The sequence below is a fragment of the Larus michahellis genome, chromosome 1 (genome assembly GCF_964199755.1).
Source record: "Larus michahellis chromosome 1, bLarMic1.1, whole genome shotgun sequence".
NCBI lineage: Eukaryota > Metazoa > Chordata > Aves > Charadriiformes > Laridae > Larus > Larus michahellis.
In genome coordinates this window covers 192,289,384-192,311,847 of record NC_133896.1, presented here as the reverse complement: position 1 = coordinate 192,311,847, position 22,464 = coordinate 192,289,384, and the positions used below count along the sequence as shown (strand labels likewise).

General features: G+C 38.0%; 2 long non-coding RNA genes across 3 annotated transcripts in view; one reads left to right on the top strand and one right to left on the bottom strand.

The window, feature by feature from the left end:
• LOC141734508 (uncharacterized) overlaps nt 1-22,464 on the top strand; it is a 75,512-nt gene that overhangs the window by 1,491 nt on the left and 51,557 nt on the right. The window lies entirely within an intron of this gene.
• Nucleotides 1-22,464, bottom strand: part of LOC141734477 (uncharacterized) — a 92,429-nt gene that overhangs the window by 39,660 nt on the left and 30,305 nt on the right. The window contains exons 7-8 of the long non-coding RNA XR_012584537.1: nt 16,272-16,423; nt 4,732-4,821 (exon numbers count right to left, since the gene is read on the bottom strand). This is a non-coding gene — a long non-coding RNA (uncharacterized LOC141734477). The remainder of the gene's footprint in view (nt 1-4,731; nt 4,822-16,271; nt 16,424-22,464) is intronic.

Sequence of the window (22,464 nt, the reverse complement as noted above, 5' to 3'; positions counted from 1 at the left end):
GACACGGGACACGCGGCCCCCGACGCCGAGGCAAGAACACTGGCGCTCCGCCCGCCTTTCTTCCCCCCCCCCCGCCCCCCGCCACGACCTGGGCGCTTTCGCATGGTGAGGGGGGGTGGGGGGGTGAGGGGGGGGCGGGACGACCCGATGCCAAGATTGAATACTTCGAAAGTTAAATCAAACTTACACGCTCAGGGTGGTTTACAAGAGGCCGATTCATTAGCGTTTATGACGTTTTATGACGTTTCAGGCGCGTCTTACACACTTGTATTAATTCTTGCGCGAGAGGCGAGGTGTATTTGTGGGGTATCTGTGAAATTAAAAGGGCCGTCTCAAGTTTTGCGTGTCCCCACAGGAGCCGGTCACCGGCCGGGAACACGCTCCTGGATGGGGTTTGGCACAGGGAAGACGTGACCGTAGAAGCTGTCACAGTGGTGGCCTTGTACGCTTCATTGTCCAGAGTGGACAATAAAAAGCTGATTTTTTTTTTTTAAATTATTATTATTAAAACGGGAAATACATTTAAACACCCAGGACAAAACCAAAATTTCGCACACCGTACACTTTCCCCGGTGTTATGAGCGTAATATTAAAGGGTTAGAAACTTGTTGCGATACGCTGCTGGAGGAGGGGAAGAAACTGGGGGTTTTTTTACACAGTTCTGTGAAAATATTGAAGTAGTACTTACCCACTGCAAAGTCAATAAATCCGTATCACGCTAAAACCAACAAAAAGAGTTTTACAAACTGATACTTGTCAAGAATTTGATTGCCAGAATGCAGCAGGGCGAAATTATTACTGAAACACCAGCATTTACTCACTGCAAAATTCAAGTAACCGTGAAGCCCTGTTTAGTAGTACGCACAGTTTTTTAATGTGTTAATGGTTTGGGTTTCTTCAAAGTGTGTTACTTTTTGAAGTCTGGGTGTTTCTATTTGTGCAGAAAATAGACTGAGAAGCTTTGAGCTCCTACTGTTACAAAAGTTAAAAGGAAACAAAGTTGAGCTGCTAAGTCGGCAGTCTGGAATGAGTCAATAGTATCTCCTTTGTCCTGCTAGCTTTTTCTGCTGTGCTGTATCTTTGCTCTATTTCCTCTGCACAGGCAAATAAGCATTTCTACCCTCTGTCTATTTAATAGTTAGACTTTCTAGGTCTCCTGGCTTCTAAATATTCTGACCCACTGGTAAAATTCAAATGCATCTGCCTTTCCCGGCTGTGTACAACAGTCGTGATAGTGTCAATGACAGTACACTCACTTCTTTAACCACTTAGACACTTACACATTTTCCATTATCTATAATTAATGGGGCAAATTATTCTTGCTTTGTTGTAGTAAACCTTCACAGGGGAACAAATGTGCCTTTTTTAAGTGTTTCATCATCCATCATCTCTTGTTTTTTACAAGAAAAAAAAAAAAAGATCGGGATGGAGACGCGAAGGAGATGTAAATAACTCTCCCCCTCGTTTACTTGGGGATTCCCGGGGAGTCTCAGAGGGCACGGAGGTAACACAGCTGGCTTTTACAACAGGATCACAGGTCCTGACACAGGGTCGCAGAGAATCTATGCCTGGCTAGCCCTGTGCTCCAGTTTTGTTTAGCTGGTAGCTAGTCCCTTGAGGGATCAATGTCAACTTAAGCATGCTAACTTCGACAAGCAAAGGGTTGGCCAGTGACCTAGAGCTGTAACTGGCTCCTGGAGGGCTCCCTGGTTCTGCTGCGCTTGGAGCTCCAGCGCTGCTGCCAGGCTGCTTCTGCGGCTCTGGAGCTTCTCAGAGACAGAAATCAAAGCAGCAACAGTATAAAAGGCAAAGCCCAACACTGTCCATTTTCTGAAAACAAAAGGTGGGTAGATGTATTAGGCGGATTGGAAAAGCAGCTTGGGTAGGGATGTGGTTTATAGACTGAGGCAAGTCCCATCACCGTGAGTTAAGTTTTTGTGTACTTCAAACCCGCTTTGCTCTCAAATTCTGGCCTTGGGATTGGTATTAGTCGTTCTGCAGATCTGTCACACTCCCACAGATGATAAACAAATGTCAACTCAATATCCCAGTATCTCACATGTAAAAGTATTAGTGTTCAGCATATAAAATAGGAGCATTACTCTGTATTACATACATGTCTTAAATTAACCCATTAAGGAAGGAAGTACATATATATATATATATATATGCACACAAACATACATATCTTCTCACTTTAATAGTCCCTTCTGGTTTAACTATCAAAAAGCATTGGAGACTAGAGTTGGGTTACTAGAGTACAAAGAAAAGTGAAACTGTATTAACTCACTGGGAGGTTGAAACCTGTATTTTAATATATACAATATGTCATTTTTACTTAATTTTATGTTAAAAAACAAAGGCTTTTTAGGTCAAGATAATTTTTGTTTAATAAAAATATAGCTTATTATTAATTTGCCTAGGCCTCCTTTTCTTTTGATTACATAAATGAGTAATTCAGCATATCATTATCTGAATGACCATTCCTTTCCCTTTTCACTCTTGAAAAAGATTATCAGTCAGCTTCTGCCGTAGTGTTGTATCTGTGACCATTTTGATTGTGCCATGTAATTTTGTACTCCCCCGCCCCGCCCAGTTCTTGAACAAAATGCAGCCTCATAATTCCTAATGATAACAAGCCGTTTTTTTCGGGTAACCATAAAGGCCTATGCTAGGAACTTCTCCATCTTTCGTTTAAAACTCTAAACACATTTCTATCTTTTCAGTGATAAAGGGTGTTACTAACTTACATTTGGAAATTTGACTGATAGAGACAGCATAGTCTTCCTGGTTCTGCAAGCAGGCAGTTCCAGTGCTTCAGCTTTTGCACAGTAGCACTTTAACAAGCAGCAGCCATGCATAACTAACAAGACTGCAAGTCCAGTTACTGCTTTTTAGAAGCCTGTACCCAGCTCTTCTGTTATCCGAAATGTCCATTTTATATTGTTGCAGCCATATGAGAAAACTATTAACAGCAGGGAAGTGCAGTAGCTGCTCACGATGGATAAGATACAAGAGCAGAAAAAAAGTTTTTAAAAATTCAGCCTGAGGCACAGGAGGAAAGCAGCATGAGCTCCAGCTATCCTTTTATAGTAACTGGTGTTTTATGGAAAGTGGAGAAGAAAAGAAAACTCTCTCTTCCTTCCAGAAGCTAGAGAGTGATGGCATGACCCTTCTAACTGAAGATTGATAGTATTCTTGGAGAAATCTTTATGCAGGTTTCATTTCTAGTGTCTGGAAATGAGAAGTATTGTTTTCCCCAGTTCCTTTTCTCAAACTTACTTCTGGATTCTGGGTCTTATAATCTAGCAATATTGACGGATGTCTAACACAACAGCTTTCAATTTTGGTATTAATGCTTCACAAAAAGGAATATATTTTTCAGAATAAAGTACTGTAATAGTTTTAATGAATATTTTCTACGTGTACAGTTAACGTTATGAATACTACATATATAGAGATGATATTAGCTAATCAGGGCATTACTTTAAAATGTGTACATAATGTGTATACAAGGTACACCTCGCACAGATTAAAAAATTGCTCTCAGCATGGATTATAGCTACAAATAGATCTTTTGTAAAAGATGAATGGAAATCAGGAAATTAGCAGTAATCCATCAGATGAGAAATAAGCCCTTTAGACTGCACAAAGTAAAAAATAAATATGCCGAAAACTAGGCAATACTAGCTGGCAAAACAGAATACCGAAACTACTGTACCTTTTTAGGACTCTTAGTATCCTTGTTTCTGGCTGAATGTGGTATGTGCATGAACATCTTTTCTTATAAAATAATAAATTTCACAAAGATTCCACTGTATGACAGTGTACTGACTGGCTGTCACAACTACTGACTAAATATTAATTTTGGTAGTCTTTCCAAGTTAAATCTATGAACTACTATATCTGGATAACTTTTAAATCCCTACCCACAAGTGAAAATCCAACAAACCGATTTCCTGACTTGCACATTGTCTATCCTTGTTTGTAAAGATTTCTTTAGTAATTTACTATTAGTTCATCGTTTTTATTAGTTGGTTAGAAAAATACCAGATAGTCTCTTTTGAGTTTATTTCGTTTTAGTTTTACAACACTAAACAGTGCGATAAACACTGCAGGCTAACCAGAAAGAGCTGCACATTAGTGCAATCACTTCAGTTTCGTAACTCCTACAGATTTTTATCCCTTACAAGCATTAGAGCAATGATTTACATACCAGTGAGGGAAAATGAAAACGAGGGGGAAGCTCATTATAACCCTGTAAGTGTACTTAGTTTCTCCTGACACGGACTAGATTAAACCTGGCCTATGTCACAAGAACTATGAAGGGTGAGAGCAAAAGCTCCTTTATCATAATACTCGCGCACAAGCAATGCTCTCTTCACTCAACAGAGAAAACCAGACCCAAAATAGGAAGGAGGATCTGGGCTACTATTCTTTCACCTTCGCTCCCCACCCCCACCCTTTGAGCTGTAAAGAAAGGATCAGGTTGCACTATTTTAAAAGCTGGTGCAGTAGGCACACTTCCTCAGTATACTGGAGAGCACTGGGAGAAAACCTCTCTCAGAGCTCCCTGCCTGCAGGAGCACATACTGCTTCACAACATCCTTTACACAGGACTGTGCCATATCAACAGAGCTAAGCCTTCAATTAAGTGATGAAAACTTCCCCTGTAAACGTATGGTATTTTTAGGGACATATACAAACAAGAATATTATGGAACTAACTTACCTTTGACACATGGTTTTGAAAGCTTCACGCTTGACGCAAGTCATAAAAACCAAACTATCACAATAGCTCAGCACTACAGGTAAAGTAGACCTGTAAATAAATGACAAAAGAAATTAAGTGACTTAGCATAATTTCCTGAACACGCTTAAATAAACTGGATTGATTAACACATTAAAGAATATAATTGCTATCTCTTTCAGCCCACTATCTGAGGGCAGATCACTACTTACTGTTCCTACAGACGTTTCAAATTAAATCATACAGCTGATGGTAAACCTATATCAAGGTGGAAGATGGGTGGTGTTTTGGCCAAGGTTTGGAATGGGAGTTCAAACGAGGGCCATAATCCTGTCCCCGACTCAGAATTTCACCAACGGCTTTTCAGTTCTAAGATAGGGACAATTAAAACTGTCCTACCTCTCACTGAATCTAAGAGACAAAATAATGCTTATGGGATGCCCCAAGGCTACATATAGTACGGTTATAAAAAGTCTAAAATAACCTAAGATCTGAAATAAGTGTTTAGCAACATTTTGTCTACCTGCGTATTTGTCTTTGCAAAATATAAAAGTCATAGCTCCAGAGGCAAGGTGCCTAGTCGGCAGTGCCTACTGAATGTCTAAAGGCTAATCCAGCTGGGAAGATCTCCCTTAAAGGAGGTCTCCTGCTGTGTCACATCTCCACATAAAAGAACCAAAAATTACGGTGACTGAAATCCTCCAGCAGTCTTCCACACACTCGTCGCATTAGATATGAAGACCTGATTGGGAAAGGGCACCAACAGCCTCCGGACTCACCCAGGGAAGGATCCTACTGTAGGAATCGTGGGAGGAAGCCATAAGCTTCCTTCTCTTGGAATAGGGGAAGTTTTGGGTGCAGCGGAATAATCTGCACAAAGCGCTGCAGAGCTGCTGGGCTGTGAGTCGGTGGCACTCCCAGGCTGGAAGAGCTGTATCATTACAGTGTCATCTGTCAAGTGGCCCAACAGTGAGAAGGTATAAATGCCATTTAATCCTGCCTCAGCCACTTGTACCTGAGCTCTGCAAGTTTTAAAAGGAATAAAATCTCATTCCAGGCTTAAAAAAAAGGTTGAGATCTATAGATAAAAAAACATATATTATATCTAGATATTACTATTGTAGTTGTTAATAATACATGATTTCGACATACAGACTGGCAGACATTTAATTGGAACACAAGAATTAAAATAATGACAGGTTGTGTCATATGACAACAAATATACAAGTAGTGGCAAAACTGTCCTTTTCTTATGCACAAGATTCGTCATTCTAGAGGGAAAGCCTACTGGAAATATGCATGAGGCACACAGAAATGGAGGCAAAGATAAGACAAGAAGTTTAATGGAAGATGCTGAGTTGGATGGCTGAAGTCTTCATCAAATAAGAAAGTAGTATCCTATTTACTTTCTGATGCTGTGTAATTGAATGAACCAAAGCCCACACATTCTCTTGCAAATCATCTTACATGGATTCTACCTCTCTATGCCCCAGAGGTCATGAGTGACCATGTACTGACCCCTGACAGACTCCTGCCGCCTTTTCTTTAATACAGGAAGCATACACGTCTCTAACCACTTGAGCCCCTACAAGTGTTAAACAGCACATGCTGCCTTCCCTTCTTTTTTTTTTATGGCCCCCCCCAAAAAAAATTTCCTATCGTCTTTTATGTCTCTCTACAGCCTCTCCATACTTAAGCAGACATGCGTTAAGGTATAAGGAAAAACATAAAAATAAAAGATTATTTCAGGGAGAGACTCAGCAGCTTTTCAGAAAAAGGAATACTTTATTTCAGAGAAAATAAAATCTTCTTCAACCAAAAGAGTCTCATGTTTATATTATCACTAACACTTTTGCCGAAAGGGGAAGAAACAGTAACTGCAGACAGCAGTTCAAAAGGAAGTTCTGTTTCAGTACAAACCAAAAAATTTAAGTTCTTACAGTGTGCAAAATATGTAATCAATGCTGAACTTCTGCATTTGCCTTAAATACTGAGCTGTGAGCACGGACTGCTCTTTAATGTGTCCAACAGTCTTAATGCCAAAAATCTATGCAAGGAGATAATTAATACAATAGCATTCACCAGGAACAAAACTGAGATATTCTTTCATTGAAACTTCTCCAGCTTTAACAAAGACACCATTCAAAAAAAAGAAAAAAGCATTTCAGAGACCACTGTAGATGCTGGACGTAGACTGATTCTTGAGTTAAAGACAGACATCCGCTAGCCAAAAGGAATAACTCAAACAAAGGAGAAACTTTAAAGTTTCAGACTTTCAAGTTTGAGACCTCTAGTTTGAACTTATCTATGTTTTCACAAATCAGTAGGTTCAGTGGAGTTAGAAATACCCAGTATGTGTAATGAAAACAATCTCTATCAGTGGCTACAGCACGAACATGATAACATATGTTTTCCAAGCCTAGAGCAATTGTCAAGCAATTACTATTTGTCAAGGCAACACACTTGATAGCCCGGGTCATCTAACCACAGGTCATCTCCTTCTACCTTACACTGAGGCGGGTCGCAGTAACTCAGCCGCCCAGCTTTCTTTAATTTGCTCCAAAGGTAAGTTGCGGAGGCAGGTTTCTCTCCTTACAGGCGGGGAGAGAGCCGAGGGAGGCCGAGGCAGCAGCGAGGGGTGCCGTCACGTCACTGCACCATGGTGGCTTACACAAGGAACAGCTGCTGGGGTTTTGTTCCAAGGGGAAGGAGGGCCGGCGCAGGTCAGAGGGGACTCCTGGACAACTGATGATTAACCAGGGCTTTCTAAAGCACTTGCAAGGCCCATATTGTGTTTGCTTAGGACCCAGAACTACAAGTGCATGTTATCAGCAGACTGGGTGGATTGGTTTGTGTCTCTTGAGTTGAATTACCCATTCTAACTACCTTTTAAAACAGAAAAGAGAAAGACCTTGTCTTACGCAGTGTATTTCGGTCCAGTTTTACATTTGCTTTTCTTTTTCTTTTTCAAGGCCCTTATTCAACTAAATAAACCCTCTTTTTGCTATCCTCATTGTTATTCCATGCCTGTACAATTTGTATTTAATCACCTATATAACTAACCTGATTTTTAATTTCTACATTTTATGATAGAAAATTTAATGGCTTTTCTTTACCACATGATTCAGTCTTCCAATTATAATTTGTAAGCTGTGGGTAGATGGAAAATGGAATTCAATTAAAATGTAGCAAAAGAGCACTCAATTTTTTATCAGTTAAATTAAATAACCATAGATGTACACAACATGTAAGAAAAAAAAAATATCAGAACATACCGCACTGAAAACTGATTTATTCAACAAGGACTAATCGCGGCTAGTTGGTGAACTTAAGTGATTGTTTCTGGTCAGCACGACCTTCAAGACTTTAGAACTAGTACATCTCATCCTCTTACAGTTTTCATTCATGGACCCGATGAGAAAAAATGAAATTGCCTGCTTTTTCATCTCCCAGTGGATTTTTCAATTTTGAACATACTAGTTATTAATATAAAATAGATGAGTACATTAAAAGAGGAAAAAAAAAAGCTCTCAGAAGCAGGTTCAGCATTCTGTAGGTTACAGTTCCAACTGCTCTGCCCGTGACTTCCACCCCTTCAGTGGTTTGACTTTCTCTAAAACTTTGGCATCAAAAAATGTGTTGCATAGTATTTTTATTGTGTTATTTTAAAATACTATAGTAAACTTAACCTTAATACAGGCTGCCCTACTTCCATACTTAATTTTAAGTGGTCTTGTTAAAAAAGAAGCATTTAATTTAAAGGAAGTGTACATATAGAACTCATTAAACTTATATTCATTATTCCAGGAGGCCACACAAGTAATAGGAAACGTGGATTCCTTCCTTTCTGATTTATCAACCATTTATGCTATAGTTTGTTGAAAACAGAATGGGTTCCTACTGTGCCTGCTGGTGTACATACAAAGTTAAAGAGACAGAGCCCTGGCACAGAGGTTTGCCTTCATTTGCTCAACACCTGAGGTGTTAAAAGTAAAAAGCCAAACAGGAGAGGCTTTTTGGTTTTTTAAAGCAATGGCTGTTCAGGTGCAGATTTACCAGCAGCAGGAGGCAGAGGGTGAAAGGATGCTCTGAAGGGCTCTAGATCCTCCCCTGATCCTCCATCCCTTCCTATTCCCCTCCTCCTCAAGCTCTAGCTGCGTTCACCTATGCCTATCTACTGAAAATTGGAAGGACTTTAAGCTAACTAGGGAACTGAACATAAGCATCGACCACCTTAATCTTTGCTAAATATAGAGACTTCCCCTTGAATTTCCTTATCCTTGCTGAGGGACTTAGAAGGATAAACCTACTATCAGGACAACTGCCCAAGCTGAAAGAAAGAGAAGGAAAGTTATTTCTAAGAATGTCCAAAGGTTGTGATCCTGGCTTGCTGAATTTTGGAACATGATTTACAGATTTGGCGTCACAGATCTGTAGATTTGATTTATTCACTTAACAAGGATTAGAATAAAATTGCTCCTCCCAGATTACTGTGATGGAAACAGCACTATCCCATGGATTTTCTATTCTTTTTTCTTACTTTTTTTTTTTGGCGGGCTCAAAGATTTCCTTTCTGGAGTAGAGAGAATCTGAAGGCCAGCATAAGGAACAAGAAAAGTCACTACTCAAAATTACAATGGTAGCAACAAGTTTCTAAAGAGATAAAGATGAAGAAATTTTGGTTTAGGCATGATTAAGTGAGGAAAAGGAGACGAGGTAGAGGCATTTCATTAAGATAAGCCATAAAATCTTTGAAATACCACAGACTATGCAGTTAGCAAAGCTGCCAGTGCAGTAACAGGAAAGAGAAGAACCGACTGAGGTTGGTTCTCGTTGGTTTAATTTAAAGAGGGGAAAGTCCTGAAGTATTTGTTTCATTTTTACAAAGACTGTGAGTAGGACAAGATTCATAAATAAACGTCTTTTAAGAATACAAGAGAGGTCAGCCTGGTTCAGGCCAGGCATACACTTGGCCAATTTACGTATCTCCAACAGCAGACACGAGCCAATTCTTACCCAAGTACTCTCTCAGAGAACAGCAGGACCAGGACAAGCACATTTGATATTGCCCATGGGTTCCAGCATCCAACTTTGTTTTAGCTTGGGGGGTTTCCTGACCCTGATGCGGTTTGTCTAGTCAGTGACCTTTACCAGATCTCTCTTCCAAGGTCTTGTGCAGTCTCTCCTTTAGATACCTGTGAACTTCTTTCATCCATATTGTCTAGGCAAAGAATGCCATGAGTATATTACTCATGGGTATATAAAACAATATCATTTATTGTGTTATTTGGTTTGAACATGCCTACTGCCAGCTTCATGTGATGCACCCTCATTTTTTTATTGATAGAGAAGGTGAAAAGTTGATCCCTGTCCAGCCTTTTTGTGTGTGATTTTAAAACATTTATTGCTGTTTTGAAGAAGTGCTAAAGGGGTGTTGTAATTAAAGTCTCTGAAGAAGAGTCCATTGCCCCTGTGCTGGAAATCTATTTCTTCTTAGCTCTGCCAATCAACCACCAGTTTGCCTGCTATCTGTGGCAGATGCTGAAGCTGCTATTGCACAGAAGTCCTTCCAAGATCCTGGGGAACTGGAAGCTTAGATGAGCACATTCTGAGAGAGCCATTCTTTCCCACTGTTAGGGAAGATGCATTAGAGGAAAAGATGCAGTCATGCATATTGTGCTCTTAAAACCCTGCTGGTCTTTCTGCAAGCAGAATCTAAAAGAATGGTAGGGAGTGGAAATGAAGAGAAGAAAATTTGCCAATCCACAGAAATCAGTCCCATTCTAAGAAAATAACTTGCTAAGAACCAAAGCTCAAGGAATCAATGCAAACTTTATCTGAAAACTGAAGATAAAGTAGTTTGAGTTTCCTCTAAAGGAGAAGGGCATCGTTTCTAGAGTTTGGCAGTAGACCTTAAGCAGGCACAGTTAACATAATTATTAAACCAGCAGAAGCTTGTGAGAGTTTCCCATTATTTCCGTAGGAGATTCAGAACCCATGCAGTATACTGCCATTTTCCCTGCTATGTGTTTTACAAGGCACAGGAATATTTCTCAAGCAGACAGGAAAGCCCAGTTTCTATTAGTACAAAATTAGATGGATAGGTAAGACAGGTCTCCATTCTTAGGTAAAAATATCAACAAAGGCCTTTCAGAAATCTTACTACTAGGTAAGGTATATTGTGTCCATGTACAGAAGAACATAAGCAGCTATTGCAGAAAAATGCACTCAGAGAAATTATGTGAACTCCAGTTAGCGTCAAAGCTATTAAACAGTTCCACACTATTAAAGTAGAGGAGGTTAAGGGAGACCGATGATGCTACGATACTCAAACAGAAAAGTCTTTTCATTTAGGTCTGTGAGTAACTCCAGTTAAAGTGACTCTATTTGACACAAAATGATCTGTACTGTTGCAAAATAGTTTCTGTCAGCAGATTTCACCCAGGCAACACCCAGTCTATCAGATATAATCATACTGGGTTTGGCTGCAGGATCTGATTATTATTTCGGAAGAGTATGTTTGGCCAAGCAGGTAAAGAGATTGTACTGAAAGTTTCAGAAGACACAAAGAAAGGTTAAAAAAAAAAGGCATACAAACCCCATGTTATTAAACAGGTAAACAACACATTTTTTCAGGAGCTCTCAGCATTCCTCTAGTTAGAACAGGACACCTGTTTCTGTCTGTTATGAACAAGTGCATGTTTAGCAGTCTCCATTTGAAAAAGGTAACTCTGGAAGACAGGTCATTGCTGTTGACTCCCTGCTACGATGGTTAGACGTGCTGAAGGCTAGAAAGGCTCAGAGCCCCTAACGTCACCAACTCTAACCCCAGATGTTGCCTGGTTCTGACTGGCTGAATTCAGAGCCGTATGTCTCATAACAGTTCCTGAAGGTGGTCTTGCCCCTCACTGGCTTGTTGACAAAACATACAATTGATTATCACATTGACTATCAGCACTTGTCTGGTAAGTCCCTGAAAAAACAAAACCAAATGTACTTTTTGTTCAAGACAGAGGGGCCTGACTCGGAGATATTTATATGGAGACAAAGCATCCCCTGAGCATCGCAGAGATTTTGAATGCGAGCAAGTCCTTATTCTCTGAATAGACCTGTCTGTCACCCAGACCTTTGGTACCTTAAGGCACGAAGACGACACTGTACCGAGTATCATTTCTTCAAAGTTTAATGAGGAGAGGACTTCTTTGTCTACCACAGATATCTGATGCGGCATGTACCAGGTAGCTGCAAGGCTGTTTCAGTCAACTTTGTGCACAATGTAGATAAAGTACAGAATGTTATGTGAGAGACTATAAATGCTGAGATGTTTTCACTGACCTTAAAAGATGACCTAGAAGCTGATTTAGTTGACCTGTTACTGTCTGAATCTCTCTTCTGGGAAGTAAAAAGCTCTTGATAATATGAAGTATAACAGCAAAACCATAACCAAGTGTTTCAAATCAATGTTGCTGGTTTTCTAAGTCTGAGAACTATTGATCATATAGTTTTAGACTTGTGTGAACTGAATCAATTATCTGTTGTGGTACTACACTTCAGTCCTTTATCTTCTGAGACAGGCTGTGACGACAGGCTTTTTCTGGGAGGAGGCAGGGGGAACACAAAACCAACAGAAAATTCCTGCTTGGTTCACAAGAAAGGCTGAAGGGTAGCACTCTGTATTGTAGCCCAGTGTTCCTACAAGGAATCTAATGTCTTTTGTCTGCTGCATGGACCCCTATGTAAAAATAGACATCTTGCAGGCTGGCAGTTCAAAATCCCTGCGGATTAGTAATTGGTTAGGAGATTATGGATACTACTCCAGTCTGAATTTGAAATAGCAAATGAAAGTGCTGAGGCACTGATAATTGACACTGAACTGCCACCCCCCTCATCCTTCCTGTAAAGTTGTAGATACAGAAGGCTCTGACACTGATTTGTAATGGTACATTTGCTTCTGCAATCAGTTGTAGAAGGGAATCTGTTTCTGGTGTTTATTGTTTCTAATAAGCCAGATAGCTTGTTAGAGAATAAGAGAGAGAAAAGCCACGAGACCAACAAGTCACTCAGCACTATGTACAAGACGGTACTGAAAATACAATCACTACTATTGGGGCTAAAAATACATAACACACTCAACACAAAGCCAGTCACTATCAAGGTCCCTGCAGGGAGCGTGCAAGTAATAAAATGGGTCTTTTCAGGCCCTGGACTTTAAAATACATGAATCAAAGACATGCCATATTGCTGATGAGTCTTTTATCCCTTGCTATGTGCATGGGCAGCAACTTCTAGGGAATCATGCTCCTCTTGCCTCCATCAGACTTCCCTGACAATACAAGTGGACCCTGGTCACGGGTATGTCCCAGAAACTCAGAATCACAGCTTTTAGGACACTGAAGAAGAAACACTGTCTTAAACCATAACTATAGCTTTACTTGTGGAATTTAGAAATAAATTGATTTCTGGTCAAGGGAAGTCTTCTCCCTCCCTCCCCTGCTGTATGTTTCCTCTTGGAAAAAGGAAATGTTACTATGGGACATGTTGCTCTGAAGAATCACACAAGGGAAAATCTTAAACCCTAGTAACTTATTATTCCTTTATCCATATATAGAGAGATATATCTAGTATGTTAACTCGAACTGTATTTTGCTAATGGTCATAAGGAGACTTAATTTACTGCATAAAATTAATTATACTATTACATATAAAGTTAAACTAATCACACAGTACATATACTGTGTTATTTCCATCTTTGTGGTATGATGGAAATAATGAAATCATGAATGCTTGTACTCGTGATGCAATTTAATGCCCTGAGGACAGTGGACATGAAGGTGCTTCAAGCAGCAGTCTGCTGATACCATCTAACGGACTTTGCCTGTCCAAATCATTTGTCCTTGCACTTATGGGGCACGTACACACCAGCAATGAAATCCGTCTACACTATCGCTCAAAGAAGCAGCCAAAAGCATCCCAGATGCGTTATTCATGCTCTTTATGAAAATTGGGCAATTAAAATAACTCTCTGTGCTTTGGCCAACTTAGACGGAAAACTGGGCTACACAAGTTAACACACACACAATCTCCATTAAGAAAGCAACCATCTCTTTATACTGTTACTGTACATCACGATATTAGTCTGGAGAGCCCAAAACTACACATAAATGCACTTTCTAGTACTCCAGAGAAAATATTTTCATAATTCTGACATTTTCTTATTTATTTCTCAAAATTGGCCAGAAAACTTACACACTCTTAAATGCTAACACTTATATTTTCCAACCTATATCCAACCTTAGGACTTTCTTTCTGAAGAACAGTTTCTACTACTCTGTCCAATTGTGGTTATGTTAAATAAGGGGATTACCACCACTTTAAAACATTATTAAAGTTACTAAAATAGAATAACACGGAATAACTGCATGCCATGTTTTCCCAATTCTACCTCCAATTATATATTCTCCTTCCAACTTAAATAAATATTGTATCAGTCCAGTTTCCTTGGATATGGTTGTTTACCTCACTTAATCAAACTGAATACATTTTTTTTCTTCCTAACCACCCTTTAATTATTCTTACTGTTTCTGAGTGTCCTTATTTAATCTGTAAGTAATATTTTAAAAATTATTAAATGATAAATTCATTGCCACTTTTGAAAACGGGGGTTAGATCCTTTCATATATTTAGCTCTATATTTTTCTGAGTATCATACTATCCAAAATAGATAGTGGGTTGTTGATTTCTGTAGTACCTGCATTGGGCCTCTGAAGATATGCAGGAAAACCAAATTTCTCATCATAATAAATCCCCTCTGGTTAAGTGAATATTTTCTTCAGTCAGCAAAAAATATTTTTAAACTGTTCAATAAAATATTAAATGGGAAAGCTGAAAACATAGTTTGCATTTTGTAACTTCAAAACTATAAATATAAATGTGAATTTTCAATTACAAAATTATTAAATTAATATACATGTTGGAAAGCAAGTTCTGACAAGTAAAAACAGACAACCTTAGATTTCAATTTTAAGTAATAGGAGCCTTAGTAGTTTCTTTCATTTTTTCTCAATTCGTTCAATTCATTAAGGCATCTCACAATTTAGAACCGTTGTTCTCTCTTCGGGAAACATCTTGGATCATAAACTACTTCTTTGACTTTCACGAGAAGTTGCGTCACTCAACTTCCAGAGGCCTTTTTAAAGCAGTGTTTCACTTCTATCCAGGAATTATATTTTCCTATCCTTGTAAAAAAGTGTGAGTTAAACATTCTATAGTTATTTGCTAGACGTGTTCCTCCAAAAGCTTCTATGACCTATACTGGCTTTCTTCTATATAAACTGTATTAATATAAAGGTGCAGTGGTATGTGATTCACTTTCTTCAATAATTCTATTCAAGTTGGCAACAATCTTTCTCCAGATTGGCTTGTATTATAAAGGTTTTAAGACTTCAGTGGTCTCTTTCTAATTCTCAAATAACATAAGTAGATGTCTCCTCCTTAAAAAAAAAAACATAGACCAAAGCCAGGTAAATCTAGATGACTCAAGTGCAGTATTAAACAGGAAAGTTATACTGGAACCCCTTGGTTCTATATAAAGATAAAAAGACAGAGCGAGCTACAAAAATGAAGGGGTGCTACTTCTCTTAGGAAGATCCCCAGCTCTTCCTCTCCAGGAGGTTAACTGAGTGAAAGCCACTCGATTCTCTGTACACTATTCACATTTTTAATACAGCTGCTTCTAATAATTGAAATGTTTCTAACACAATTTGAGGGAAGAAAGTACAATAAAATGTTCATTTGCAAACGTTCACAGCCTTTCCTGTCACAGACCCCATGCAAGAAAAAACACTGGAAGATAAACACTTTAACTTGAAGACTTTAATTATTGTTTGATATGAACACATAAGTCCTTAAGTAGCTAAGAGATTATCACAGTAATAAATATAAATGGTTTTCTCATCACCCTTCAAATTTAATTTCTTAGAAAGAACACACACGCTAGCCAGTATTCTGAATAGACTGAATTCTGTCAGTGTTCTGAATAGGCAAATGATCTTCATTCCTTCAATATCCTTGCTCTCTTACGTTACATATTTTATGCTCTAACAAAAGCATATACACAAATGATTCACATCATAATCAAGGCCATGAATGTTGGTAACATGAACCATACATATTCTTTAATGTTGTTTTTGGGTACAGGAAAATAAAATATCTTGAGGTTTGGAGCAGAAATACAAGTGATGCTTTCTAATATCACTAACTAATTTCACTTTAGGGTTCCATTATCACAGCATAGACACTCGGTTTCATTTTTAATACTAACAGGCTTTACTTATCACAGTAAAAATAGGCTGTTAACCACAGAAAGTAAAATTCATCGTCAAATTCTGGTTTTGTTTAGGAATCAAGACCTTTTCAGATATTCTGTCAAATAATAAACTAGTTATCTATACGTGACTTAGAAGAAACTACATGTGTTTTGAATGCAGACTATTTCCCCGTACTATCTACAAAGATATACATACCTGAAGAGCATGTGCTAGATAGAATTAGAAGCCAAGGGAAAAGGGTACTGGCAATGCTGAAACCAGCTTCCTGCCCAGAGGATCAAGTAGTGTAAGCAGAGTAATAGTACTGCTTGCATGAACAGGCAAAATGCTTTATCCTTATCAACGATCTGCAAATAGAAATTATATGTATATGAACTTTAAAATTAAAATAAGTGAAAGTGAAAATATAGAAAGGCATACAAAATACAAGAATACATCTATTGACCAAAAAAATGATACCTGCATTTTTTATGATTTATCATGTGTTCAAACTATCTAATTTCATCTCCACATTCCAAATTTATTTTTCAAATTACTTCTTAATATTCCAGATTACTTATTGAGTGGAGCCAACAATTATGAAAGAAGATAGATATAAGAGCATTGTGATGATGGAAACTTTTTTGTCTAATGTGTTCTAAATTGCCAGTGAGGAAGATAGTTCAGCATCGCCAGATAGCCTGGTTCCGGTCTTTAACTGTCCTTGTACTTAGAAGGATTTTCCAAACATTAGTGTGCTCTTCTTCACTGTAAATTAAGACAATTTTTTCTTGTCCTTCCACAACTGGGTACAAAAGACAATTGATGACCATCTTCTTCACAATAATCTTCAGATTTCAGATTATTTCCCCCAGTCTTCTTTTCTCTAGACTAAACAAATACAACTGTTTTGAAACGTGCCTTATAAATCTTGTTTTCCAAAAACTTTTTCACTCATGTGCTCTCCTGTGGATTCACCTTTACCTGGAAATCAAAATTATTTTCCTTTTCCAAACTTCATTTTAGCACAGAGATACAACAATTGTTCACTGACTTTTATTCTGGCCATTTTGCATGAGAGTTCTTTGATTTTGCGTCATCTGCAGAACCAGGTAGTATCAACGTTATTTGGAATTTTGTGGTACTCTGGAGCAGTAGGCCCCACAGACCCTTGAAACAAAATACATCTGTCCATCTCTTCAGTAACTTTTTTGGAAATCAGTAATGACACTTAATTTTCTTTGAATGTAAAATAATTAACTTGTTCTTATTTTTTTTTCCTGTTCTTCAAAGAACCGGATAAAACAGGGACTTTGTATACCTTCTACTTAGTAATATTGTAACTGTTATTTTTTCATTTAACAGCTAAAACAAGAATTATAATAGTCTTAAATCAATAAGCAGACAGATAGATGGACGGAAAGGCAGGCATAAATCTAGTTTTCTGCGAGAATCGAGCATAATAGAAGGAAGATTTGACTCAAAGCCCGTATGTTTCTGTATTGTCTCAAAACAGATAATGTCTGCTGAAATGGAGGTAGAAGGATGTTGCTAGTCGAAGTATACTATGGAGTTTCTTTTTGATGATTAAACAGTTACTAGTTTGTGGTAAAAGTACGTCATGTTCTGCATTGTTTTCAATGAGTTTTGTCTGAATAAAGCAGAAGTACTCTGGACCAAGAAAAGTAAAACAAAGGATGTAAGATAATAACAGATCAAAGAAGTGCTCTAAATGCTGCCGTGGCTGGCTGTCTTCACGTTTATTTCCAGATGCCTGCCTTTAGAGAATCTAGTCTTTTTACTTTTTTTTAACTGGAGATAGTTTATCCCAGGAAATCTCCAAATTATCTCCTTGGAAAGAAGAGGGAGTGTAAAAAAAGTGAAAAACCTGGGCAGTGGTTTATGACATCTAGCATAGATTTTCTGCTTCTTTGTCCTGCTTCACTTGCACAGACTATACCACAGTCGCATATGAAAGTTCTTCTAAGAAGTGGTTTCTATGGTTTGGGTTTGCTTTTTAATATTCAAACAGTTTATTCACAGGGTACTTTCATAATGAATTCCTGAAATTTAGTAGTTGTTCTTTGTAATCGAGTTATTCTATCTATCTGCAAAGCATCCAAATCCCATGATACTAGGTGTGCTCTCAATATATGAAATGAGTAAATAGGCTTAAGGGTTCCCCGCAGCATTACACTCCTGCTCAGAGCCACCCATTCCTCCATCTCCAGAAAAACCTTTAAAGTTCCTCTAGCCTTCAGCCAAAATTCTGATGCAGTCATCTCCTCCTTGCCGTGCTCCATCTTAGCTTCCAGCAGCTCCTAAAAACTATGTCCTCCCACTTCCTCAGGAAGCATAGAGAGGCAAACCCCCAACAAGTGATTATTTAAGCAGGAGTGATGGGCACAGAATGTATTCGCAATGAACAGAGAAGCACTTAATGAACACTTCTCTAGCAGACAGTAGTATCTGCACTGTCTGCCATAACACTTTTCAGAATCTCTTTTCATAGAAGTCTTAAAATGACTCTTTTCTTCAAAACAGGAACTACCAGTTCCAGCAGTTCAGACATTAGAATACGTAATGTATTCAGAGTGAAGTGGACAACTTCAAATATTTTGTTTGGTTGTTTCATGTCATTTTCTAAAACTATGCTCGAGGGGATCACAGTATTATAATTTTATATAATGCATTTGCATTTCAAAATTACAAGATCATTATAAGAAATAACACTTGTTTTTCAACTGGGTATGTAATATCTGTGACAGATTTGCTTTACGTTTTTCTCCATCTATGTGTATATAATTCTACTTTCTTATATTTTTCATTTATATTCCCTTGCTTTTTTTAATGTCATTTCTATTATTTGCAATAATATTACTTCTATCATTTGCAAGAACATAACTCTACTGAAGCCAAAGCAAGCCAAAGGTACAGAATCGTACATTCAGACTGCAGAAGTGATTTTCCCCAACATAGCTCCCCACTGTGTTGCCCAAACAGCTGATGGCAATACAGTAAAGCCAGAATATCCAGTTAGTTCTACCAGAAAAGCTGCCTGCATTTCTGCAGGACTGCTTCTCCAAATACTTCATCTATAGGCAAATTTATTGCTGAATAGTTGTTATGATCATCTATTTGCTTCCCAGTGTTCCATTAAGAATCATTTCCTGTTAAGAATTGTTTCCAAACACCTACTCCCAACCTTCCTTCTCAAGTTCCTCTGATCTATAGCATCCTAAAATTTTGCCCAATTTATTTATTTCATTTATGTCCTTTATGTCCTCAGCACTCACCAGAGGAGCTGACCCCCTTTCAGAATCTCTATATAGTTTTTATTCGAGCAGTTTATTTCCTCTCTTTATCTCTGAGTAACTTAAATGACCATACTCAACTGAATGCTAACGCACTATGTTCCAATATTGTCTAACTTGCCACATTTTCTCTTCCTTTTTTATTTTCTGGCTTCATCCTTAAGCAGTTAAGCCCAGGTCACAAAGTAGTCTATGAATGTAATTTTATTTCCCCTTTTTGTGCATCCTGCACATAGTTTTCTACAACCTGTAAAATTAGAAATGATGATGAAAATAACTGGTGACCTCACTAGGTCAAGATATGACCTGGAACCTAATAGTAATTACATTACATGCTGGAAAACTGTCCATGTAATACAGAGATTATGTTAATCCCAAGATATTATTGCATATCCCTTTTTGAAATCTGTATAAATATTCAGTAAAGCACTTATCCCATCATATGCACGATGAGGTCACTATTTTATATTGAAGTGTGCCCACTTCAGCATCAGGTCCTTCTCGAAAGTCTCATAATAGAACGCCATAAGCAAATGCATTACATTTCAGGCTTTTATCCTACAAGGAGGTCTACATAGGTGGGACCCAAACTGCATTTTAATAATGATCTGAATCTCTTTACCCAAATGGTCACATACTGGCTTCTTTATTGTAATCTTGCTTATTTTGAAAAGAATATTCACTCATCTAACTGGCTTTCCAATTTCCATTTAAAAATACTTCACATCAGATAAGTACTGTTTTGCCTTTTATTGTCCTCCTACGACTTTCTTAATTTGCTGATTTTTCAAATTTTCTACGCTTTCTTTCCTTTTAATTAAGCCACATGTTATATCCAAATTTATACATTCATCGACATTCCTGTTCAAGAAACAGTAGTCTGAAAGATACCTATAGATTATTGGTTCTCATGCCATTGCAATTTTAATTTAGAGCAGGCTAGCACAGTTGTAATTAGTGCCAACCGGATGGAGTTTGTAAGGTTACCCCTGTGTTACGGAGCTGAACGGAGCCCAGGTACATGCTTGGGTTCCACCATGTGATAATCTATGCCGCTTAACTGTTAGCATGCTCTTTGGTACGCTTTTGGCCCAGGCCAAAACAAGCACAGGAAGATTTGGGGAACAGCATGGGATAGGGACTGCTCTTAGTAGGCAGTACGAACGAAGCCACCCTTCTTCAGGAGAGCAGATGGGTCAGCCATGCGAATATGAGCTGTAATTTGCTACCAGCTCTTGACTGGGCTGTGGTCCATATTGTTTTCTAGTACAGATGTCACCTAAGAAATTAAACGCAGCTAAAAATTGGTAGAGAGTGGGCATCCCTTCTTATGGTCCCATTACCAAACCTAAGTGAAGGATGAGAGCTGTTGGCATGGGAGAGGGACAGACCAGCATTAGGCTGACTGCGACTCCCCCACGGTGGGCAAATTCTCAGCCTGTGCGCAGGAATCTTGGCCTCCTTGTGCTACCTCCAGTGGGCAGAGCAGGGGTACAGAATCTGGACCCCTCCATATTTTCAGATACTTTTCTATATTTTCAATTACCATTTTTGTTTGCTGTCTCTTCAACTATCTTTTCAAATAAATGATCTGATTTGTAGACAGTGGTCTCAGATTTTCTTTTATTCAGTATCACTCTATTGGAGACAAAGAGAAAAAATAAAAGTTGAAGAAATTCGAAAAAATCTGTTTTCTTTAAAAGTTTCACATATTTTCAAATTATATTAGCAAACCTATACTAACTTAGTGAATAATTAGGCTTTCTCAGATAGCATCACATGGTCCAAGCTTTCTTTCTGTTTTATCTTTGCATGATGACAGGCTTAAAGTTCCCATTTCCAGTTCCGTTTCCTTTTCTCCTACTTCATACTTCACTAAACATTTATTTGCAGCAGAATTGTGCTCTTATTCTATTGCAATGTTATTGCCGAACCAGCTTTCTGCTGTTACTCTTCAAACTCTTTGCATTTCTGCCAGTGATTTTCACAATGTTTACTCTTTTTCTGGTCTCTTTATTAAACCAGAAGTACTGTACAGTCATAGGTCTTCATTTTAGGTCTAGTATCTTCTAATTTTTCTGATCACTATCAGATACAGGACTGAATTAACTCTCATTACTTCTTCCAGTTTTTTTAAGTACTATACGAAAATATGTATCTTCCTGTAGCCTATTTTGAAACATTTCTTGCATGTAACTCAAATTCCTCCTTCACAACTTCTCACCCATTTATTTTCATATAAATAGCAATATATGTATGTATAATATATATTATAATATGTGTGTGTGTATATATATCTCATAATCGTAGAGATCGTCATAATCCTAGAGAAATTTCAATGAAACAAACCTTCAACACAATCTTCATGGATTTTGCATCTTCCATTTTCATTTGTGAAATTATTTCTGTGTCTGCCAGCCATGTGAGTTACAGGATCTGCAGGCAGGGTCGTTGTTTTATAAATTACGCTTCCCTTACCTTTTCTTCCTTATATACCAAGGGATAGTTCTATTTATGTCTTAGCCAGACTTGTTTGTAATGCAATCAAGGAACGTTTCATAGAATTTGTAGTGGTACTGCACCTCTCAAGACCACGATGTGCCTAAGCTGTGTTTATGAGCAGAAAGACCTAATTTTTCATTATTATTCCCTGTGGACTTTATAGATGAAATATGTTTTCAGATCTCAATGTAGCAATATTCACTCAACTTTATTCTCCTCTTGCAAGTGTTTCCCTATGGCTACAATTACTCATTTGCTGAAAAATCTTTCCTGTTTTGGTAGTATTTCTAGCTATGCTTTCCTCACTGTTCTTCATATATTAAGAAGACAGACATTTTAACTGGTTGTTTTAACTGAGACATCACCCAAAATCAAAAATACATAAACTTGAGTGTAAAAATAATTTTATCTTCAAACTACAACTCTAAATTTTAGATTAGTAGTACTATTAAACAAGCAATAGTTTTGTAACTTAACAAGGGATATCAATACAGTACTCTCAAAACCAAAGTCATTTTCTAAAACTATGCTAATTCAAGTCAGTTTGATGTACTTCCTTCTAACAATAATATGCCATTGTTAGAATTGTATTA